Raw genomic sequence first — 27,041 nt, forward strand, 5'->3', positions numbered from 1 at the left:
TTACAACAAAATTTAGAATATAAATGTAAATAAATAAATACTTAATTTCTATATTATTAAAATGTTGCCTAAATTTAACAGTTCTAGCCCAATCATAATGAGAAAAGTAGAGAAGTAATAGTAGAAAATTGTTTTGAGGGGGTCCATAAATATTGTCATGCCCATTGAAATTTGTTCAGAGAAAAATAACCACTTCTTTCTTGATATAATGTACATTTTCCTTCCAGATCTTAAGTGGATATTTTTAAGACAGAACCAGTATCTCACTTATCTTTGTTTCCTCCAAACCTCCCAATGATTCTGTATATTAAAGCTTAAAATAGTAGTTAAATGAAAATTTCCCCATCAAATGCTAAACATATCATTTAAAGAAGAAAAGTTTAGTTTCTGGAAGAATTGCTCTTCTAATTTTATATAAGAGATATTTTTTAAACTTTTATCTTGTACTTAATTTTAAAATAGAGTATATAGAGAGCTTTTTAAATGTAGAATTTTGAATTGAATAGCTTATGGGCATAATTATGTCCTTCAAAAATTGATGAGTTAAAGTCCTAACCCATAGTTCCTTGGAATGTGACACTACTTGGAGATAGGGTTTTGAAAATGGTCATTAAGTTTAAATGAGGACATTAATATGGGCCGTGATCTGACATGACTTGTGTTGTTATACGAAGAGGAAATTTGGATCCAGACACACAGAGAGGAGAGACCAAGTGAACACACGGAGAGAAGATGAAACCAAGAAGAGAGAACGTCAGAAGAAAGCAGCGCTGATCACCGGAGCGGGGACTTTCTGCCTTTAGAATCTCATGAAAACACATTTCTGTTGTTGAATCTATGCAGTTTGTCTGTGGTACTTTGTTGCAGCAGCTGAAGCACATTAATAAAGGTGGTTTTTTTTTTTTTTAGTTTTTGTTGTTTGTTTGTTTTTTTTGAGACAGTGTCTCACTCTGTTGTCCAGGCTAGAATGCCATGGCCTCAGCCCAGCTCATAGCAACCTGAGACTGTTTGGCATAAGAAATCCTCTTGCCTCAACCTCCTGAGTAGCTGGGACTGTGGGCACCACCCACAACACTATATTTTTCTATATATAGAAAAATAGCTAATTTTCCTATTTTTAGTAGAGATTTTGTTCTTGCTCAGGTTGGCCTGGAGCTCCTGAGCTCCAAAGATCCTCCTGCAGTGGCCTCCTTTAGTGCTATGATTACAGGCATGAGTCACTGCACCCAGGCAATAAAGCTTATTTTTAAAAGGTATAAAATATTCAATTTCTGTAAATGTATTATTTTAATAAGATATAGTATTGTTTTCAGCCACATGATTACCCCATTACACATGGCTTTGTAGTTGAACATTTGAAAAATCTTTCAAAAACATTTTTCTTTGTAAGTTTTGTCACATTGATAACAAATGAACACTGATATTATACTATAAGAGTAGTTCAATTTAAAATTTTGAAAAATATGTCAATTAAATTAAAAATTTCATTTAAAGTGATTTTGTGGACTTTCAGGGTACCATGGTCTGGTACAGTCTTAATTTAGGAATGTTGACAACCAAATTCAAAGAAAGAACAATAGTTTAATAAAAAACATGGAAATGTTACTGGGGCATTTGATGTCTACAGTAAAAATGTTTCCCTTGGCTAAATAAGGAAGCTCAAACATTTAAAAGGCTTTCTTTTGTTTTGTTTAGTGTTGTTAAAGGAAAAAACAAACAAACAACAACAACAAAAAACTTCGGAGAGTGTATCCCCAACGGGCAAACAGGGCAAAGAGATGTACAAAAAATAAGTCTAGCAAGAAGAAACTATTGTATTTTCACAAACTTTGGTGTCAGCATGAGGAAGGAATTAGAGCATGGGATTATAGGATGCTATTTATACATAACATGTCTCTCCCAAGAAATTTACAGGGAAATGAGGCTGTGCACCTATTCAGAATCACTCCACATAGAGCAAAAATAGAAGTTTCTTCTGCTGTTTTGAATTTGTGCTGTAGTCCTGAGAGATCTTTGTTTAGACTCTATAACTAAAAAAAAAAAAAAAGCAAAAAACAAAAAAACACCACCAATGTAGTGATGTGTCCTAAACTATCTGCTTAGGAAGATTCACAAAGGAGGTGAAGAGGTAACTAGTAAACCATATCACCCGAATAAACTTTACTTAAAGTCACATAGTGGCAGCAGCTATTTCTTTTTCTTTCTTAATTTTGTAGGTACAACCCTTTATATATTAAGAAATCCATGTTTCGCTTATGTGCACATGATTAGGGCTAATCCAAGGTAAACACACAGAAAGTGAAAGTTTAATTTTCTTTTTTTTTTTTTTTTTTTTATTGTTGGGGATTCATTGAGGGTACAATAAGCCAGGTTACATTGATTGCAATTGTTAGGCAAAGTCCCTCTTGCAATCATGTCTTGCCCCCAGAAAGTGTGACACACACCAAGGCCCCACCCCCCTCCCTCCGTCCCTCTTTCTGCTAATTTTCCATAAAACAATCCAGGTTTTGTGTCTATCATTTCCCAGATAAAGATGGCACACCAAAAAACATTTTAGATTATTACACTTACTGAGAGGCATTTTTCTTCTACTTAACAAAAAGGAAATTAAAATTTAAATTAGCAATAATGTGTTCAGGTATACACTGTATAAGTAAAAGTAGAATTCCAAAATTAAAGTTTTCAAAAACTCAAAAGAAAATGTAAAAGGTAGTTGTAGTTTCATAGCCCCCAAACTATATAAAAAATCCTTTTTTGTGGATGGATCGCAACATTTCTAAAGTTGCTCATGTTTCAGCATTGTTAATACAATGCTGTGAGAACTAAGCTTACTTGGTGAACAACCACGCAAGATCATATCTTTATAGTAAATTCAGTTATTGTTATCCACCAAGACTGCTTTGAATTAAGTGAAACATTAATTGAGGCTACAGTTGTTTATATATTCAGAGTCTCAGTGTCCTGACTATCTTAGAAGACAAAAGAAAAAAAAAATGGGAAAGATGATAGGAAAGGGAAGGAGAAGGAAGAGAAATGGAAAGAGAAGTCCATGAAAGCAGCTGGTGACATAAACATCAGCCTCCACATTCTAAATTTTAACAGTTTAGATCTGGCATACTAAAATAAATTTAGGGAATAGCAAATCATGTTCAATAATCAGAAATATGATCTGTAACAGTATAAAAGCTCAGTTGTATTATTAACGAGTAGCATTCTCCAACTTGTTTTCTAGGGTAAACAGAAAAAAAAAAAAGATGACTTTTCACAGAAAAGTACTACTATAAAAACGTGATTCTTATTTCTTATGCAAATTCAAAATGATAGAAATTTTAATGGACTTTTAAAAATATCCATTATAATGGATTAATGTCTTAATTCATTTAAAATATATAATTTCTACTTTGTCAACACATTTCTTTCTTCCCCTTTTTTTCTTGTTTGTCTACTTTGTATTGTGCCCCTTTTTATCTCTTAGGTAGTGTCATTCATTTAGTCTTTCTTGACACTATTTCATGAATACATATTTATTTATCATTCTCTTTTTTTCTATCTACTTCTCAAATCATTCTATGGTATTTTTAGGTATACATAATTGCTAATTTTTAAGTGAGTCTTGCCCTACAAATCTATCGACATAAAAGAATTTTGAATTTATGATTCTAAAACTTGACTACAATTAGCAATGATAAACTACTTTTCAAGGAAGCTTAGGGCCCCGAGAGAAATAACTCTATTTCATCTTTTATGACGCTGCAATTATGTTATTCTTTGGCACATAATAGTCATTTACTATTATTTGAGTGATTAAGGAAATAAGGAACGAAAAAATAAATAAGTATAGGTAATTAGACCATCACTATCAGTCATTGAATACCAAAACTTGTCAGTTAGAGCCAATGCATAAAGCAAAAACAATATGGATTTGCTGAAAATGATCATAGCATAAACCTAATCATACTGCACAAAGAATACCCTATATAGTGTTTTAAAGAAAATAAAATATTTTAGCCTGGCATTTAAAACTTTCATCATTACCTCAAACCAAATGATTTCTAGTTTTCTCCAGCTCCATATTTTAAATTGTCAACTGAATAAACTGCCTATAGGACTTCAAGGACTACAAACTCAAAAGGAAGAAAGCTAAGTTCATTCACTTATCTCTCAACCTATGAAAAATGCCTGCATCATATTAGGCCAAACTCAAAATAATAGAAATTTTGATGGACTTTAAAAATATCCATTAAAATGGATTAATGTCTTAATTCATTTATAATGTATAATTCCTACTTTGTCAACACATTTCTTTCTTCCCTTTTTTTCTTGTTTGTCTACTTTGGATTGTGCCCTTTTTCACTTCTTAGGTCCTTGTTAGTCTCATTCATTTAGTCTTTCCTGACACTATTTCATTCTACTCAAGATTTCAGATTAATTTTTAGAGATTATACTTAGAAAATGCTGTTATATTGAAAAAATGGCCACCCATATTAAATACAAATTGATCAAACTGGTACCTAAAATCAAAGTCCACATCATGTTTAGGATTTATTCCTAATTATCTCCTTCTTGAGCACAGAAGTCTAACCTCACAGTACCACTTCTCTTCCTGAAGCAGATACTTGTAATCATTGATGATGCCAACCATAATCTACCTAGCAGTTTAACTATTTTTATTTTTTCTTACAAACATCTGTTATCCCTATGAACTAACTCATTGTGGGAACTCTGGTCCATTCCACCTTGTATCTATTACAGAACACAGCTCCAAGCTTTATACAGAGTAGTCAAACAGTCATGGAATAAAATTTAGAAGTCATCACACTAAATACAACATGGTTACTTGAATCCCTTTCTGAGAACTTTTGTGGCTATAGAAAACTCAGACACCTACTTAGGGAATCCCTCACCACAGTGTGATAGCTATTCTCTGACTCATAGTAAACATCTGGATGTCTGACTGGAACCATCTTTGTGGTTTGGTGTTTTTTGAACCAGAATATATTTGACAGTCTGTTATCAGAGAAAACGCTTTTTCCATTCATTTTCCATACAGGTACTGACCACAGAGAGGAGTCCCAGATGACTCAAGTAGTGGAAAAATTTACTCTCATTCATCTATTTTTTGTCTAGAAGACCAGTGACCATATGTAACTCATGCTTGCTGCTGAATAAGGGAAAGAAAATGAAAGGGAACCACTGGTACAGTTGGGCCAGTGGCCCAGACATACGCCTACACTGATGCCAACTCTAAGCAAAGAATGAAGACCTGACGTAAGTCACCAAATTGAATAACTTCCTAGTAAAATCCTTATAAAATCACATATAAGATGCCACCAGATAACTTATATTATTTGTTAACATAATATGTGCTTTACAAGAAAAATTAGTTGCCTTATTGTATAAATAAGTTTTTATAAATATATATTTTAATATGAAGGAAAATTCATATGTCAAGCCATAGTTAGCTTTCTATAAAATATATTAAGAATTCTGTTAAACTATGTTAAAAACATTTATTATATTTAATAGGACTAACAAAAACACAAAAATTTGGTAGAAATTACAAATTGTAAAATATAAGACATGATTAACAATTTTCTGATCTAACTATAACTAGTAAATTATCATTTTGTATTTATAGATAGTTTTTTTAAAAACTACACAAAACACATAAAAGTTTTACATCATTTTAAGTGAAGATATTAAGGCTAATGCTATCTATATTTTTGTCAGTAGAATCTAAGAAAGAGATCTGTAGTGAGAACTACAATGCAAACCTTTTGTTCATTTTGATAGAATATTGGTAGAATGTGTAAACTCTAAACGTGGGGTCTCTATCTTATTTATAATTATATCCCTGAACTGGTTACAGTACTTAGAAACAAGGGAATAATAAATGCTACTTGAATAAAGCATTGTTAGTGCCAATAAACAAATTCTTTAAAGTGGCAGGATACATAACCAACATACAAAAATAAGCAATGTTTTTATACTTTATACATTATTTTTAAAATATATCAAAAAGCAGTTCTATTTATAACAATTTTTTAAAACTCACTTAAGAATAAATATAATCAAGGAGGTGAAACATTTCCACCCTAAAAAACACAAAAGCTTGATGGAAGAGATTGAAGATAATACATACAAATGGAAGGATATCCCATGTTCATAGACTTAAATAGTTAATACTGCTAAAATATTTGTACAACCCTAAGAAATATACAGAATTAATGTAACCTCTGCCAAAATTATAAGAACATTTTCACAGAAACAGAAAAAATATCCTAAATTTCATACAAACCACACCACGGAGCAAAAGCAATCTTGAGCAAAAAATTACAGTACTGGTGGCATCACACTACCTGATCTCTTAATACGGTGCAAAGCCATTGTAATCAAACTGATGTAATTACATAATAATAAAAATACACTAGCTGGGTGTTGCAGAGAGTGCCTATAGTCCAAGCTATTTGAGAGGCTGAGGTAAGAGATCATCTGAGGCCAAAAGTTTGAGTTTGCTATGAACTAAAATGCCACAACACCATCAATCCACAAATGGATTAATAAATTGTGGTATATGTACACCATGGAATATTATGCAGCCTTAAAGAAAGGTGGAGACCTTACCTCTTTCATGTTTACATGGATAGAGCTGGAACATATTATTCTTAATAAAGTATCTCAAGAATGGAAGAAAAAGTACCCAATGTACTCAGCCTTACTATGAAACTAATTTATGGCTTTCATATGAAAGCTATAACCCAGTTATAACCTAAGAATATGGGGAAGGGGAAGAGGGAGGGGAGGGAAGAGGGGAGGATGAGTGGAGGGAGGGTAATTGGTGGGATCACACCTACGGTGCATCTTACAAGGGTACATGTGAAACTTACTAGATGTAGAGTGTAAATGTCTCAACACAATAACTAAGAAAATACCAGGAAGGCTATGTTAACCAGTGTGATGAAAATGTGTTAAATTGTATATAAAACCAGTGTATGGTGCCCCATGATTGCATTAATGTACACAGCTATGATTTAATAATAAAAAAATTAAATTAAAAAAATAAAATGACAAAACATTCTTGCCAGGGCAAGAGAGTGAGACTCTGTCTCAGAAAAAATAAATTAAAATAATAATAACAAAAATAAAGACAAATGGAACAGAAGACAAATGCAAAATAAATCCTTATGTTTACAGTCAATTGATTATAAACAAAGGTACCAACAACACAATGTGGGGAAGGAACAGTATCTCTAATAAATGGTCTTCAGAAAACTGGATATCCACATACAAAAGAATGAAATGAGATTTTCGCACTACCGACAACAATCAACTCAAAATAAATTAAAATCTTCAGGATTAAACCTGACATTGTAAAACTACTATAAGAAAACACAGGGGACAACCTCCTTGACATTGGTCTGGGCAAAAACTAATACCAGATTAATATCCAAAATATGAAATGAACTTAGACAACTCAATACCTAGAAAACAAATAACTCAATTAAAAAATGGTCATGATCATATCAATGTATACAGTTATGATTTAATAAAAAAAAAAAAAGAAAAAAAATGGTCAAAGAACTGGTAGATATTTTTTTAAAGAAGACATAGAAATGGTCAAAGGTTTATAAAAAACTGCTCAATATCAGTAATCATCATAGAAATGCAAATTAAAAGCACAATGATATGTGTATGTGTGTGTACAAAAATAGTGAAATACTATTATTTCAGCTACGTAAAATGTGAAATATCATTTGTGATGACATGGATGAATCTAGAAATATAGTAAGTGAAATTAGCCAGTCACAGAACGACAAGCACTGTATGATCTTCACAGGTAGAATATAAAAAAGTCAAACTTGCTGAAGCAAAGAGTAGAATGGTGGTTTATATGGGCATGGGGGAATGGGAAATATAGGTCAAAGTATATCAAGTTTTAGTTTCATTTGAGATGAATAGATTTTAGAGATGTAATGTACAGAATGCTGACTACAGTTCATGACAAATGTATTTTATTCTTAAAATTGCTGTGGCTAGATCTTAACAGTTGTCTGTACACACACATACACACACACAGATGGTAATTATGTGAGATGATGGGTATATTCAGTAGTTGGTATTATCAATAAACTGTATGCAAATATCTGGGCATTGTGGTTGGCGCCTGTAGTCCCTGCTACTTGGGAGGCTGAGGCAAGAGAATCACTTAAGCCCCAAAGGTTGAGGTTGTGAGCTGTGATACCACAGCACTCTACCAAGGGCCACATAGTGAGACTCTGTCTCAAAAAAAAAAAAAAAAAAAAAAAGATGCATATACCAACTGTATGCAAAATTACTTTACACACCATAAATGTATATATACAATTTTCATTTGTCAACTGTGGAGGAAGAAAACAAAACAAACAAAAAAAAAAAAAAGAAAGAAAGAAAAGGAAAGGAAAGCAAAGAAATAAAAAGAAAAAATATTCCATCTACCAGATTTATTTATTTTATTTTATTTTATTTTGAGACGGAGTCTCATTTTGTCACCCTGCGTAGAGTATTGTGGTGTAATAGCTCACAGCAATCTCAAACTCTTGGACTCAAGTGATTCTCTTGCCTCAGCCTCCCAAGTAGCTGGGACTACAGGTGCCCACCACAACACCTGGCTATTTTTAGAGATGGGGTCTCGCTCTGCCTCAGGCTGTCTTGATATTGTGAGCTAAACCTCCCGCTTCAGCCTCCCAGAGTGCTGGGACTACAGACCTGAGCTGCCATTCCGGGCCCATCTACCAGATTTAAATGTGTAAAAATTCTGTTGTATTTTTTACTTGGATGACATTTTTAGTCCTTTCAAATAATCTTCTTTAGTTTTTAAATGATAAATTGCAAATCAAAACTTCAAATTGCTTGCTAGATACATTTTCTGATAAGAATAATAATTTTACATTAGTGAGATTAAATAAAATACTTTGTTCTGAAGAATGAGTAGTAGCACTTATGATCTATCAAAGTCAGAACTGGAGATTGATACCTAAATCAGCCTAACACTTGAACTTAACAAACTCTGTTCATTAAATTTTACTGAGTCGCTGCTGGAAGACATGGCAGCAGTGAGGATCACTGATAAATATCCTGTTAAACACACACCTCTACATAGTTCTATGGATTGTATTCATAGTATTAGAGTATTTTGTGAAAGTAGATGGATTTTGTATACATAACGAATATAGAGCTGGCAGAATTTTCTAATTAATGTGTGTTGTAAGTGAAAAATGATTGTCAAAGACAACCTCAAAGTTTTGACTTTCAAAATTGACACAATTAAAAGAAGGACTTTACCTAACAAATGAAATCAGTGTAATCTGCTCCTTTGTACCCTCAATGAATCCCCAACAATAAAAAAAAAAAAAAAATTGGCAGAATTTTTATGTTATCAAGTGAAATATTCTAGGAAAATAAATACTTGAATAATTTTATTGGTAAGATTTACAAATGTATTGTCAATAGAAATTTGTTCTTTTTATTTTTCAATAATCCCATGAAACCTTCATGAACATACTAAAACTTATTATCATAACATTAATTGCCTTTTTAGAGTACTTTGAGCCAAGAAAAATTGACCAGCTCTATTTAGTTCACCAAATCAACACTTGCTTACAGGAAATCTAATATTTGTTAATTTTGTGCAAATGGAGTTGCAAAGCCAGTCCTAAGAAAGTGACTTTGTTGGACTGAATAAGTCAACCCCTGTTAATATAGTGATGTATAGAAATACATTCTGGTTTATAATGATAATATAATCAAATTTATAAAGGTCTTAGCACTGGCCAAATAACATAGAAACATAGTCCCTTCCCCGCTATAGGAAATAAAATCATCCCCTTTTTTTCAGCAGTTTCATTTTGCAAGGTTTCAGTTACCCACATTATTTTATAATAAGAAATGTTAAGCGACAGGGAGAGCGAGAGAACATATCACATAACTTTCATTATAGTATACATTCAAAATTGTTCTATTTTATTATTGGTTGCTGTCAATCTCTTACTGTGCCCAATTCATGAATTTAACTTTATTATAAGTATGCATATAGAGGAAAAATCAGTGTACTGTATCGATTTTGGTAAATAATAACTGTATACCATTTTAGGCATCACTGGAGATCTTTGAAATATCCCTGCAGACAAGAGGGGGCTACTCTAGATGACACTAAGAGTGTAGCCTCAGTGCATGTACTTGAACTTGCGCGGCAACAACCATTTACATTTCTGCCCTTTTAGCCCCCATATCCAAACTTAGGATACTGCTAGTCATGGGTAGAATGCTAAGAACTCTGATTGATTTGAGTTCATAGACTACAAGAAATTAGAATATTCCATCCAGGTTAATACAAAAGATGTAACGTCCTCATCTTTCGTGATGCCTTAATAGTATTCCGTGGTATACATATACCACAGCTTGTTAATGCATTCTTCTTAGTAAAGCATCACAAGAATAGAGAAGCAAGAATCCAATGTACTCAATATTAATATGAAGGCAATAGATGATCTAATACAAGGGCGGGGGTAAGGGAATGAGGTTTGGGGAGGGAGGAGGAGAGAGAGAGGGGTGGGGTATTACAGTATAGGGGACACCTCTTGGGGACAGGACACAATTACATGAGGGACTTTATCTAACAACTGCAATCAGTGTAACCTAATTCTTTGTACCTCAATGAATCCCGAACAGTAAAAAAAAGAAAAAGAAGAAATTTGAATACTGTTCCTCTCGTGGTTTAGGACTGGTATGTGCTATATTTATCTACTTTTTTTAGATGCTAATATTAGTGTTTTACCCTATGTTAAGAAGCAACTTATTTTTATAATAGCACTGGTAGATTTACATTTGATAATTCCATTTATTCCCATTTGCTTACATCTATAATACAAATAAAACCAGTGAGAAGTACAATTTATATGTTTAAAACATTTTCTTTCTGCAAAATAAACATATACAATAGTATTCAATCTTTTATGGGCATACTTACACAGTTTAATCATTTCTGATTTGCACCATACAAAGTCAAAAAATAAAATTTAAATTTAAGAAACACTTAACACCCAATAAAAAATAATGAAAAAATTTTTTAACAGGATTTCAATCTTTTACCCTAAAGAGAGTGCAGTGGCATCATCATAACTCACTGCAACCTTAACTACTGGCCTCAAGTGAACCTCCTACCTCAGCCTCCAAGTTGCTGGGGCTACAAGCACCACCACACCCATTACTTTGTGTGGGTGTGTGCAAAAGAGGTCTCACTCTTGTTCAGGCTGGTCTCAACTACCTGGCCTTGAGAAATCTTCGTGCCTTAGGCTCCCAAAGTATGTATAGGAAAGAAGCCTGGAAAATTCTCTCTCCATGAGAGTTAACTGAATCTACATTTTTGTCTAATGTAGTCTAGCAGTGCTTATACTGACTGTTCAATAATTGATAAAGAATGAACCATTTTATGATATATCTCCAATATATTTTGTACTGCATGTACTGTTTTTCTGTTACAATTTGTTTACTAGGTCGTAATATATAAAGCTATATTCTCTCTCCTCCTCCCTCCCCAAACCTCATATATAAAGCTATAAAAATTTATATATATACTTAAAATAAGTTGAATGCTGAGAACCACTTTATTTAAATGACAAATTGGTATTAAAGATCTAGAGAGTACTGAAAATTATACACATTTTAAGAAAGGAAAAAAAACTGTATTAAAATTAAATCACTTTTCATTTCTGCAACTACAAAACGTTCTCAAATGTGACTTGTATTCTTTCGTTATGAGTATTTATTCAATATTACAATTTGAATACGTTTTTTTCCTTTCTTGAAATGTGTACACTTTTCTTGGCATGCTGTGTATTTGATTAATTTCTAGTCACTAGTTTGGTACTATCAAGATAAAAGAAGCTTCAAATATCTCTTAGTGTTATAACAAGGATTCTGAAATCCATTATGTACATTTTTGTAGACTCAATAATTAGTATTACTCATATTTATATTTTTTAAAATGAATATAGACATTGTTATGATTTTAAAAATATGAATTTATTTAAATATGTCATTGACCTCATGATAATTTTAGTTATTAGATATGTTCCTAATTTTTCTAAAATTATCATTACTATCATGGATATTTTATAGATGCCACATGGATATCTGCAAAACATTTCAACATTAAAAACCAGGTCCTTGAACTTAAAACAGTTTAGATACTAATTTATTTCATGTCAATAAAGTAACTGTACTTAACAAATGCACTCTAATACTCTTCTCTTTTTGTCTTTAGCTAGTAGAGATTCAAAACATCTGCTTATGATTAAATATTCATAATATCTTAATTTAAAGCTACATGATTCAGAATCTTATATAGATATTTTTCAAGAGAAATTTATACACAAAAATGGACAGTAAGTAGGTCATCTTAAACCTAGATTATGTGAATTTGACTTTTTTAAGCTTCATGGGAAATAACAATGTTTTATCTTTATAATTGTTTTTCCTTTATCTTACCTGAAAAATGTTAGTATTTTACACTTCAGCTTAAACCAAGCTGTGCACTCAGGGCTGTACTGGGTAATCACCAAGGCTTAGCTATTGCTCAACACACGTCAAATACAAGCAATTAAAACTATAGTGCCCCCAAGCAAAACATTAAAAAAACATTTTGCATTCCAGAGGAGGCTCATTAAAACCAGATGACTAGCTTGGCTCATGGAAGTACTTGGCTAAAACATCCCCTTAAAATCCATACTGTCTTATTTGCTTACATCACAGAATCACTGAGTCAGGGACCTGAAGGGTCCTCCAAAGTTTATCTAACCCCTTTCCAAACAGTTTTATTAAAATTATGTTGGAGAGGAGCAATGTAACTCTCTTTACAGATTCACATGCAAGAATATTTTAAGACCTCTTGTATCATTAAAATGTATAATTTATGAGTGGCCAAAACAAACAAAAAATCCTTTATTATTCTGCTAAAATCTCCTCAGTATAAATTTAGCCCATTCATTTTTTGGTCTATCAGGGTGGAAATAGAACAGTACCAGCTTGGACCATATCATTGAATAATATCCCACCCTACCTTAACTCCAGTGAACAAATAGCTTATGCTACACGCTCTTCATGATTGTAAGCCATGAGAAACTTGATAAAGGGTATTAAGTGATACCCCCTGAAAACTGTAAGTTCCATGTTTCATTGGTGTACATTTTTACTATGTCTGAGCAATTTATAATTGAGTCAATTATTTAGCGACTCATTTTAAAACACAGAAACAAAAGAAAATTTAAATTGCATTTCCTAAAATGTCTTTTTCAAAAATGTGTTAAATTATATTTAACAAGCTCTTCATCATAGACGATTTGATGAGGCCGGTAAGGAAATAACTTCAATCATTTATGAATCAAGCATTAGAAATATGCACAGTGTATTGAAAATAATTTCAAGCCATATTAGATGAGTACTAGGCTTACTATGATTTTCATAATTATAGTATCATTTGAATAATAGTATTATATTTTGAAGCCCATGAGGATTTATCATTTAACAAATAGTTCTATTCTTACACTACTTAAGCAAGGAATCTCTTAGTCCATTGTACTAAAAAATAATCAACACATATCCAAAAATGCATCCTTTCTGCCATCCTTTTCTCCAGTAAACGTAATTAAGCAGTTTAAAACAGTAAGAAGGTGAAGCTTTATGTATGGCCTAACACATCCATCCTATTTTGCTGACATGTAAGAAAAAAGATAGTTTTGAAGTCCAGGTTAATACTGAGTCACATTCTCTTCCCACTCACACCTGTTTGCTATGGGTGCAGTCTGGTAGTTGAGCACAAAAAGCTTCTGATTGTAACTCACTCAAAATATGGACAAGGAAAATTTATTTTGTAACTTCAGCTGAGAAAACAGAACAAAGCAATAAAATGAAGCTCTTAGACCTCTGGTGTGCTTCATATTACACACTATGTTACAATTATTAAGGCAGCAAGACAGCCATTTCCTCAATACAGCATTTGAAAAATGTGATGTGTTTAATGTACTGAATTATATTTCCTTGCTAATGTGACTTAATATAGTAAAAATTCAATTATACTTCCACTATTAAGCATAGCTTTTTATATCGATGTGTGATTGAATCTTAAATAAAACACAAAATTATGTTCTTAAATTCCGTACAGCATAAGTTTTCTTTTTCCTCCTGGGTGTTAGTCTCCTTATGTATTATTAGGTGGTGTTAAATGCCTGGCAAGAAATCAAACTTCCGTTCTGACTGTGACAATAATAACCACCTATTTTGCATAATGTGGATATTCCACGCACTTAATGTAAGTAACTATTTTGATTATAAAAGCAATGGTATATTTCACATATTGTTTCTTATTAACTTTTAATATTTACTAACTATTCAATGATTCACTATCCTCTTACGTTATGGTCAATTCTTAGGCCAAGGACAAATAATATAGAAAACCATGTATTAATACAAATATAAAGTCAAGTACCTACTTAAATAAATGTTCATTTTTGTATAATGTTAACACAAATTTTTAAGTGTGACAAGCTGCAGTGTTTTCCTTTATGTAATAAATTTACAATTCCATGTGACCATGACTTTTTAAATACCCATGACAAACTGTCCAAATGCATGTGACTCCAGTTGATTCAGAGTTAGGTTTCCACCACTTCCTTACTTTGCTTCGCACCCATAATTCCTGTGTTTGATTAGTTCTTCCTTTGCTGTAGGACTGTAGAAGTTTCCAGCTCCAAGGGTACTTAGAGGCTCCTTAAGCTTTAGTAACTGTTGGACACATACAAATTCATTTTTCTGTGCAGTGTCTTTGACAGCTCTGCTTTATTCTCTGTGCTGGTCATTCGGTTTTACTCCAGGTAAGATTTTTTTTTGTGAGGAGTGATAGTCATATGTCCACACAAGGCTCTAGAATGTCTTTAGCAAAGTTTGATGCACTCAGAGGAATGTGCTAGCCGCCTTTAGCACCTGCATGTTAAATTCCACAAGAGTTTTTGTTGCCCATCACTGAGCCGGTGCCTGTGGTCTAAGTAATGGATAATGTGACAAGTCAGGCCTAGGACACACCCTGCCTTAGCTATGAGAGGAAAGAAAGTTGTAAGGACGGGAATGACACCACTGTCACTGGAATCCCAGGCAGTAGAGGAGCTACATGGATCCCAGAAATGACAAAGTTGGCTGGAAAGGTAAAAAATGTGGAGAAACAACAGTGTTGAAATTATGTCCATTTCATTTTCCTTTCTTAGGTGCCCAGTTAACACATATATGGATAATTCAATGAAATATTCCACCTAACATCATATAATTGTTTTACTTATAATAAAAATGTACTCATCTTCTCCCCAGTGGGAACAACCCCAAAACATTCTGTTAAGTCATCCTTGTTCTAAAGCCAGCGTCTCTGGGTAAAGTCTGTTTCTGTTAATTAAATCCAGATGTGAGTCCTCGTAGCACCACTGCCAGATTCTAATTATAAATATAACCATTACCATCCTACACAACAAACAACATTATGGAAAACAGAAACAGTCCAATAAATATTTTCTATTTGAAAAGCAAAAAGAATGAATTGCCAGCTCTTACTTCTCTAATATGTAGGAAGTGGCATAAATGTACGGCTTTGACCCATCTCTGTGTCCATTTATCTCTGTTGTCACACTCATGAGGACACCAGAGAGAGTCCACTCTGTCCCTCGGAACCAGGCTCTGCAGGCTGAACAGTACTTAAGAGCCATATTATACTTGATCTGGTACCTCCTTGAGGGAATCACAGGCAGCTGATTTTCAAGTATGATTTCCCTAATAGTACTACTTTTTAAAACCATAGTCACCTACCAGCTGAGTCATGCAGGATAGTTTATCCACTAGTAATCAAAAAAGAAATCTTAGCATGTCAGGCTTCTTAATTGTGTACTTTGTCCTTGGCATTTTCTGTCTATCAACCCCACACGGGACTCCAGTTGGGGTTCCACCTCAGGTCAGTACTAAACTGAAGGCCAGTATGGGGAAAACAGAGACACTTGCCTTTACACCTCCAAGCCGGATCCCTGTGGATGGTGTCTACACACACACACACACACACACACACGGATATTTATATACACAGGTATATGTATACACACACATCTATTACTGTGAGACATCTGTAATCAGATAGAGAGCAGTAAGTGATAATTGGCAGAACCCTGGATCTCTGAATATTCGGCTCTTCCATTTTCTAGAGTTTCAGTCTTATTCCTTGCTCTGCTCTCATCTTCTGGTTCTGTCCACAACAGCTTAAGAGTTCACAAAACAATTGCACTTTACATTTCCATAACGGATGTGATTTCCAATTTCCAGCGGCCTTGAGATTGCAACTGAATTGCTAAGACTATAAGGTTAAATGATTTTTCTCTCAGAAATAAAAAAGAGAATTAAAAAAGGAAGACTTTAAGGAGGTGTTATAGGCAAATTGTAAGATATTTTGTACCACAGATATATACCAAGAAATAACTCTTTCTATACCCTTGACCCAAGTTCTAGTTTTGTGACAAGAAGCAATAATTGAAGTCCTACGTGAATTTATAGAAATGGTCCGTGCATATAATAACACATGTATATCTGTTACAATGAAATGCTACTAGTCACCCACTGCAGTGACTATCATAAAAATTTTGAAAGATTAAAGTGTAACATAAAGTGAAGAAAGTGTATTTAGACACTGTTGATTGGAACTTAAATTAGTACAGATGCTTTGGAAAATTATTTGTCAGAATCTGCTAAAGCTAAATCTATATGGGCCCTATGACCCACCAATTATACCCCCAAGTCCAGAGCCAACAATGTGTACATGTATACACCAAAAGACGTGAGTAATGAGATTGCTTATAAAAGCACCCTTTGAAGTGGCCTTGAATTGAAATGCCTATCAAAAGTAGAATAAATAAATACATTTTGTTTATTCATACAATGGCATGTATGGCAATGAGAATGAAAAAACTACCAGCATTTGCAACAGTGCGAATAAAGATCACAAATACAATATTGAATAATAGAATGAGACACAAAAGAGAATTTTATGTATAATTCCATTTTCATAAAGTAAAAAAGAGGAAAAACTAATCTATGTTATCACGAGTGAGGAGAGCGGTTGTCACTGGGAGGGACCTGGAAAGCTTCTGGTGCTAGTAATCATCTGTTTTGGAATTTAGGTCAATTTAGTTGTGAAAATACATTAACTAGTGTGTGTGCTTTTTTACGTACCTATTAAATCTCAAAAAATAGTTAAAATATGACACAGTAAAAGTAGTCTGCATAATCATGAATACTCATACAGTATTTTAAAAATAGCTAAAATGAATGAAGTAGAGTTATATTTACTGACACTAATATAACTTCAACCAAGTGCTATGTTCAAAATAATAGCATAATAAAAATGCAGTATCATCACATACGTAACTGTTTTTGTAGAAACATATATATACTTAAGTTTATTTAAAATTTTATTGTGACTTATACTGAGTTAATAAAAGTAGTTATACATTGGGAGGAATATTTTCTTAAGGTAAGAACTATTTATCTACCTCAAAACATTTTTTTGTAATTTATTTATATCCACATACTGCATAAAATATGTTATAGCATACAATCTAATTACACACACACGAGGTCAGAAAATTAAGTTCACAAACCTGCCTAGAAAACATGCTAGATACCCCACTGCTGAGGTCACTTTTGAAGTACTCTTCTTAGTCCACTTGTCAAAGCAATTCTAGAACTCTTTTTCTGGAATGGCCATCAGAGCTATTCTTGTTAGAAGACCGACAATGAAGTTCCTGAATTCATCCTAGAAAAACTGCTACTTAAAGCATTTCTGAGAATCATTAAGGTCACCTGATGGCCAATGGGAGTATTTCAAAGGTGACTGAGCACGGTGATATTTGGCAATAAGGTTTATGGAACTTTTTCTAGGATGAGTTTGTGAACTTAATTATCATTACATATTCTATACACATACAATTTAATAAAACTAGACAAGAAATGGAAGCAACATAAATACTCATCCACCAAGGGATGAATGAATAAACAGATGTGTTATGGATGTAAAATGGAAAATCATTAATCCTCAGAAAGGAAGTCCTCTTACATGCTGCCATGGGTATGAACCTTAAGGATAGAATGCTAAGTACAGTATGAAGTCAACGTAGATGGAATATGTATCATGTGTCTGTGTATGTGTGTGTTCATATATGAATACATATATATTTCAATAACAGTTTTTAGTTCACTTCCACAAGTTTCAGTTTCTCATCTGAAAAATAAGCAAAGGGTTGTTAATCAACTCAAAGAATTTGGTCCCCCAGTTACAGTTTTGTACCTTCTAGGTAATTGGGAACAAATTCCATTTTCGTGGCAATGCCAACTGCCTTGAGGAGAGAGGTTAGGATACTTTGCTTTTCTTACATGTTTTGCAGCTCTGTTATCCAACTGCAGCTAAGCGTAGTGGCCATTGAACAATGCCTTTGTTGTTGATGATTGCAATGATAACTTCATTTCTGTTTCCACAATAAGGCAAATGGAAATTACAGCATTAGAATAATTAGATTATAAAATAATTTACTAAAAGTACAAAAAGAATAGTAGTAATAGCAATAACAACAATGAATGTTTTTTAATTTTCTATGCCAGAGATGGATTGTATTTTGTCTTTTATATAAGTTATCTCCAAACACTTAAAAGAGCCTTATAAGATAGAGTCCATACTTTTAAATAAGGAAATTAAGACTTGTAGAGTTAAAGTGGATTATCCAGATCCCTCTGTTTCTGGCCTCTCTTGTCATTACATCCTGCTGCTTCGGGAAAAGAAAATACTCAGTACATTCTAATTATATGTATAGCAACTTAATTAATAATCTAATATAAGTAAACTTTTCATGGTTGTCTCTGCTAGTAAGAGAAACACTATCAGTCTAGTGTCCAAGTTGTTTTCTTGAACTTAATTAAACTTAATTTAAAAATGTTTTAAAAAATTACAACATATTAAGAATCCCAACCTAGTTGAAACTATACATTAGACACTGAATGATCCAATCTCCAGTCAGAGAGATCATGTAAAGTTGAACTTTGAGTCAGGTTTGTTTGCTTACCAAATTTGGTATATGTTAAGTGGCACATAGCTCCCATAAATATAGAGAGCACGAGAGGTCTGCACCACATCAGAGTTTGGGTAACACTTCATTTCACCAAACATAAATATAATATAACTTTTCTATTCTATATTTACGAGGCAGGTGTTGACCATATAATAATAAGCTTACTAAAGTAACGTCGACTGGCAAAGTATACCCCATCAACGATATTGGTAAATACAGTAGGATCACAAGGAAAATGCACTGTTTATTTCTGTTTTCCAAATGGGAGGAAAGGTTACAGCACATGGCAATTACCTTGAGGCTTTTTGCGTCACAAAAGATGGCTTCCAATTTCCTTACCACAATTCTAGAGAAGGCAACCAATTGTGGTCACAGTCTCTGCAGGCCCACCTACAAATTCTCTCTGCCAATCAGAGCAGAGCCTCCTGTTGTGGGAGTTGCAGGAAATATTTTATGGTATAGCTTTTATGAAGAAGCAATATGAGTGAGATGAGTGCCAAAACAGAATTCTCATGATAAGATGCAGTAGCTTTAAGCTGTAATCAATACCCATTAGGGGGGGGAAGGGAAACATTTTCAAAACAAAATTTTACATTAAACAGAATTAACTGAGGCTTTTTTACTCATAGTCAATTCAAAACAATGAATATTTATTGTTTTTGTAATATGTGCCAGTAGCTGTGTTACTATTTCAGGACCATAATATATAATGTAATATTGGTATTTAATTTTTTTTTTTTTATTAAATCATAGCTGAGTACATTGATATGATCATGGGGTATCATTCACTAGCTTCACAGACCATTTGGCATTTTTATATAATCACTTAATAAGTTAAACTTTAGCAAACTTAATTTAAGGGACTACATAACTGTGTTGAGAAACTTTATCAGCTTTCTGTCTTAATTACCCCCTTGCCTCTTCTGCTGTATACGAATCATAATAGAATTTAAAGATTGATGTTTGTGTCTTTGTTGTCTGTTACTGGATAATAAACAATATTCAATGTGTAATATATGATTAGGTATCAGCCAAAATTCTGTGTTCTGTCTGAGATGGAGAGAAGTAAACAAAATAAATAAAATGAAATGATTGTATAGTAAAGGCAAGTGTACGGGGTTATTTGATTGCAAAGGAAAAAATATTCTGACAGGATCAGGAGATGAATTCCTATAGAAAATTACATAGTCAACGAAGATTTTATTTGAATCACTTAATTTTGATTGCCTTTGATAAAATTCTACTGAATGATTTTCTTCCTATTTTGATACAGCTCGGCACAACTGCTCATACTACTATAGGAAAATACTTATGAGCACTATCTTAGTTGTCATTTTTTATTCTGATTCCTCATGTTTCTATGGTCATAGTTTCAGACTTAACTATGGTATTTCCTAGAGTATTATAAACTAAGAGCTTTTTTAAATTTCATATTGAGATAAGAGTATAAACAATTAGGTTAACATGCTTTCATTTGTTAGGTAGAGTCCGAGTAGAGTTGTAGCTGAGCCCTTCACCCAGGAGATGTGTCATACATCCTTACATTGTGAACTAAGAGTTTTAGTTAATGATATTTTAAGAATATCTGTTTCAGTTTTTCTATCGACAAGATTCTTAATAAGGAACAGAATCAACCTCGAAGTCGTTAAAGGTATCACACACAGTAGATTTTGATACTGAGCATTATACTTTGTGTTATGTGCAAAGCCATTGTTGAAAATATAGGCAAATTCTGGCTATTCTTTGGTTTAATAATAACAAAATAAACCATCACACCTGTTAAAGAGAGACACAGTATTTATAGGAGCTTTTAGAACTGCCATTAAAATTCTAGCTATCTATCTATCAACCTAACCATCCATCCATCCATCCATCCATTCTTCCAGCCTCTTTCAGTCTTGTAACTCCTGTAGCTGATGGTGTGGGGCTTTCAAAGTTTATGATGTTTAGGAAGAGCAGATGCCAAGTCTGTTGTCAGATTATTACTTGGTCTAAATTCGCAATCTATGAGAATCGACATTCCTGGTTACACAAGATGCAGAGTCAGCCAAACAAAATTGTGATGACATATCCTTTAATTTTCAATGTAATCCAGGGCATTTTTCTAGGCATAAAATAAAATCTTCCGAGGCTAACTTTGTATACAGGTAGAATAACTGCTTCAAGTAGTTTCCTCCCTATAATCTACCATTTGCATGCATACTTAACAATAAACATTCATTTAGTCATTTAGTCAGAGGATTCCGTGAAGTCCCGTTGAGTGTAATGATTGAGTTTGCCCTTTTCACATACTGAAGGAATGTTTTTAGTTCGGTGGGGGGGAAACTCACATAAGATTACTATAGTAAATTTTTCCAATAGTGTTTATTCTGAGCAGACAGTGAAAGGTACTTTAAAAACAAAATGAGTCTGACTAGACTGTGATGCCACGGTAGTGGGCAATGGAAGCTGTTTTTAGGGTAGTGGAAGCGTGGAGACGGATGACTCTTTATTTTCTGACTTAACTCATTTTCAGTGACATGAAAGGAAACTGTGGGATGGTGACTAACACAAGTGGGAAGGGTGGAAAGGCTTGAGAAAACCAAAATAGAGTTGGTGTTTAAGACGTTCCCTTAATTGTTGCTTCTTGACTTAACTCCCCCTCTCCTTTCCATCTCACATCTTTGAGTTGCCCTGACTTCAGTGCTGGAAAGATTTGCTGAAGCAATGATTATTTTATATGCAGCACACACAACTTTAGAGTATCTGATTTGGGGCCCTTTACTATATATTTTAAAGTTATTACAATTACCTACTGTAATGACAACGGAAAATGTTAGGGGTCATGAAGAAACCAAAACTAGTATGTTAACAGAGGATAAATCAGAATCATAAACATTTTTCAGAGCTTTCAAATTTATGAATTTTAATTGGGAAAGTTACTTCTGCGATCTACCCAAAGTTATTTCTTCAAAGCAACAAGTAAAAAAAATGTTCAAGGAGGGTCAAACTCAGTGAAGAGTTTGGTTCTCTTACTTCCTGGGTTCTCTTGTAATTGGAATTTCCTGGACTCCTCTACTGACTCTGCTCTTATTTAACTTTCCTCAGCCTTTTTTCTAACCAGCAGCTACTGGCTTTCTTCATGTTTTGTAATACTTCTTGGCTCTTTTCTTACTCTAACACTTTCTGCAGAAGCAGAACTGTCTGTAATAGAAATTTTCAGTTACCTATACTGTCCAGTTTGGTAGCCTCTATCTACTTGGTAAAGAATACTCATTGGAAATATAGCTGAGAGAATATTTCTTTCATCTGAGTGAAACATCTCTGTGCTAACACCTACGGCCATCATATCTCAGTTCTATTCCCTTACTCTGTCTCCTTTTCTTTTCCTCCCAGTTTATTTTTCCTCCTTGACCTATTTTCTTTTTACTCAATATACCTCCCTTGGAGATCTCTTCTCTTCAACGATTTATCCATTGCTCCCTGCTGCCGATTTCCAAGTCTCCACGTCACTATATCCATATTAACTGATTTACTCAGCATATATTTATTTTTTAAAAATTTTTACATATATATGTGTTTATTAGATTTCCATTTTTTTTGCCTTCACAAAATTAAAAAGGCTTAAATTTTAATAACAATAACAATGTTTAAAATAAGGACTAGAAACAAAAACCTCATAAAGAACGAACAAACATAAATACATACAGAAAAGGAATCAGACAATTGCCACATCAAAATATTAAGCAATAATAATAATGCGAAGAAAGTAACGTTCACATTGTCAAATAAGAGTATGTCTATTATAGAATGTTTAACTCTGAGGTTCAGTATGGAGTCATCAGTTAACTTTTTATTATTTTAAGTCTCAAAGAATAGACAACAAATATTTATAAATAAAAGTAACAGATAATTTCGAAAACAGATCATGCTAAATCTTATAGACAGTAGAAAAAGAAGAAATGCTTCAAAATAGTAGAATGATTTTGAAGCATTTCAGCATATATTTATTAAGCAATTAGTATCTTTTAGCACTGTACAGATGTAATCTAAGGGAGAAAGCTGATATTACATAAGGAGTGACAAGCATGATGGCTGTTTCAGAAAATTCCCTTTTACCTATAGTAAATTTTTGTAGGGATATCACATAACAAATATAATTCAACATGTTCATACATGGCAGTCATTTAAGGATGTTAGGTAATTGGATTTTTCCTAAAGCTGACAGATATAATCCCTATCTGTGTTACATAATTCTTTTGTTCTGGGAAAATTACATGGATGGGCAAAAAACAACAGCAATAGCTATAGTAAAATCCCTTTAGACTGTGATCAGTTATTAAATACTGTGATGTGTTAATTGAAATTGCCTAAGTTACTTAGCTGGGATTTTTTTCCCCTTAAAGACACTGTAGGGTGGGACAGGAAGGGCAAAGAATTGCTCTTTTTTCTATGAAGTGAGAAAACAAAGTGCAAAACTCAGTTGTTCTTAAGGGTGAGGTGTTGTTGCTGTTGGGGCTGTAGCTTGATTGCTTAATGAGAGAGTTTTGGTACAGTTTTAGAAAAGCAAAAATTACTTGCAGGATATGAGTTTCAAAAAGTAAAAATGGAAGGGACAGCTTCCCCTTCCCCAACTTTGTGTTATACTAAAATTCTACTCTATAGAGAATTGAAAAAAATACAATGAATAACTCCAAACTGTTCACCTGCAGTCATCAGCGGTGTTGTCTTTCATCATCGCTTCATCTCTGTCTATATGTGTATTTATTTTTTAACCTTAGAAAACTAGATTGCAGATACAATGCAACATGTTAGCTTATGCTTGAAAGACCTTCTCCTGCATAACCACAATATCAACAGCAGGCTTAAAAATATTGGTGGTAATTTTATAATATTATTAAAAGTACTCTCCTTAAACATATATTTCCGATTGTATAGAAACTCACGTTAGATGAAAACTCAAGTTTTTCATTGCATTTTATATTGTGACTATTTAATATAGTTTAATCTCTAGGAATTACCCACACCTTTTTCTTTTCACTCCTTTTCATTGTGCTGTTTTGTCTTACTCTTTATGACTTTATTGTTTTTTATTTTATTATTATTTTATTTTTTTACATGTTGTCTTGAAGAGTCCAGGCTACTTTTCATGTAGAATATTCTACTTTCTTAATGAACTTTATTTTACTTCCTCATAATTACATTTAGGTAAAATTTATTTAGCAGTGTTACTACATGATAACGATGTACCACAGCATCATATCAGGAAGGACATAATTTCAATTTGCCTCACTATATGTAAAACTGTATGATCATGTGATGGTGAATAGTGATTGTCATATCTATTCTTTGCAATTTTCCCCTATTCAATTATTTAGTAATCCGTGGGGTGATAATTTATAACCATGACAAGATCCTCTTCCTCAACATCCACTTACAGTAATTCCCTAATTCAGTTCCTACATTGGGAGCTACAAACAGGTCTTACTCTTCATGTAATTTCTTTAGTACTCTTTTGGATATTCTTGTGTAAAAGGAGATAGTTCCCCTTTTTTCTTTATTTTTTATGTCTTTGGATTGATAATTTTTTTTTTTTTTTGCAGTTTTTGCAGTTTTTGGCCAGGGCTGGGTTTGAACCCGCCACCTTCAGCATATGGGGCCGGCACCCTAGTCCTTTGAGCCACAGGCCCTGCCCTGGACTGATAATTTTTAAGAGTTCATAGAACAATTTTGTCCTTATCTTATCAGATTCTTAGATAAAACAGAGTTTTGGAAAACTTTTTAAGTTAGTGATGGTCCCCTTTTCTTTTACTATTCACAACTCTTTAATATTTTAGCACTTTTTTGTTTCAGGAATAACATACAACCACCTCTTTTAATCAATAATTGTACCTGGCACTGGATGTCTTATTATTGCTAGTGAGTTATCATTATTTCAAGACCTTGATACTGGACAGACACAGCCAATGCCTTTTGGTTAAAGTTATTATTTCTAATGAAATGTAAACATTAATAGTTTATTTTTATTTAATATTTTATATTGGTACCTCTTTTTATCTCAGTAAAAATCTTTCATCAAATAATATGAACATATTTGTATATTTGTTTTATTTTATAATATACAGAAAATAACATCATAAATTTGTCATTATTACTACTAATAATAAACTTATTTAATAAATAGCTTCATATTTTTTAGTTTGATTTAGATTTTTAACTATACTAAAATTTTTACTGAAGAAAATCTTGCTTCCACCATACTCAGCTCTGCTTTTCCCTCCCAGCCACTACAAATAGCCATTTTTAGTAGTTTTTAGTTTATCTTTCCCCTGATTCTTTTTGGAAATATGTACATGTGTATTTATATATATACATACACATACCTTCTTTGTACAAATGTTACCATATTAAGTTTTTTACACTTTCCTGACCTTGCTCTTTTTTTCCACAAAACTATGTTCTAGAAATAACTTCTCCATCATTTACACAGAGTTTTCTATTCTCTCTAATGGCTATGTAGCACTTTTTATATTTATACTATGTTTTTTTCACCAGTTTCTTATAGATGATTTAGGTTTTCAAAGTTTGCTATTAAAAAATACCACCATAACAAATACCTTTGATATATGTGTTTTCAGACCCCCAGGTAAATTGGGTTACAGTTCCAGAATATTTGGCATTGCAGTCCTAATGGAAAAAGACAGGGGCCTGGATGTGGTCATGACTTGTGCCTTTCAGGGTTACTTCTTTTTCCTGGTGGATGACCTAATGCCTAGTGTCTGACCCATGAGGAGGGGTGTTTCTCACAAGAGAAACTTGTTTGCATTAGCAGATGCCCCGTGGCTCTTGTCTGACCTGTGCCCAGTTTATGCCTGCCTAAGCATTGCTCTGGTGCTAAGACCTCGACCTCACGCTCTCCCATGCATTTCTGGGGTAAAATGGTCTTGAAAGCCTTCAGTTCTTCAAATGTAAAGTGCTCATTTAATACACTACAATAGGAAACAAGTTCAAAGGTTTTTACTTACAGATCTCAATAAGCTGGGAGAGCAGTCCTCTGTCCCTGTGTTGTGTAAGTCAGAGAAAGAGTATTTGACGGTTAGCAATACCGACAAGAGATAGGGCGAAGATCACTATAAGTTTGAGAACAAATGCCTAACGGCCCTTTCAAAGGAAGGTCAAGAGATGCCTCTATGTTCTTCAGCCACTGGCTTGAGCTGCTTGAGTGTGATATAGAACGGGAAACACTCAAGAGTAACTGAGCCCTGCTTCTGACATCACTGTATTCAAAATGGATAGGAAGGCAACATAAAATTATATAAATTCACTGCAATTACGTTGTTTTGTATTTCAGAAGGCTAATCTTCCAACTGAATTCCTAAAAGTAAGATTGCAGTTCAAAAAGGTAAATCCATATGTAGATTTTATTAGATATTGCCAAATGTCCTTTGACAGGAATTGGCCATTTTGCAATAAATGCGAGTGTCTGCTTTCCAAAAGCCTCGACTACAGAGTGTGTTTTCAGGATTTTAGTTTTCCAGTACAGTAACAGCAACCTCCATGCAGTTTTACTTTGCATTTTTATAAGGAATAATATATACATACTTTTATGTTTTAGGTACATTTACTTTTTTCTGTGTAAATTCTATCAATGTCTTTTGTCCATTTTTGTATATGGTTTTTATCTTTTATTTCTTAATATTTAGAGCATTTTATATATTAGAGAGGTTAACCGAAGTATACCCTTGTGAGACTTGATTATAGCATATTTGCTGTTTCTGACCCAAGCGATACAGAATGTATGGTTATTAGAATATGCCTATTACCTGCTTTATTAAAGAGCAACTAATAGTTTTTCAAGTTCAGCAAAAGCAGTGTCTTAGCTAG

The sequence above is a fragment of the Nycticebus coucang genome, chromosome 11, assembly GCF_027406575.1.
Source record: "Nycticebus coucang isolate mNycCou1 chromosome 11, mNycCou1.pri, whole genome shotgun sequence".
Taxonomy (NCBI): Eukaryota; Metazoa; Chordata; class Mammalia; order Primates; family Lorisidae; genus Nycticebus; species Nycticebus coucang.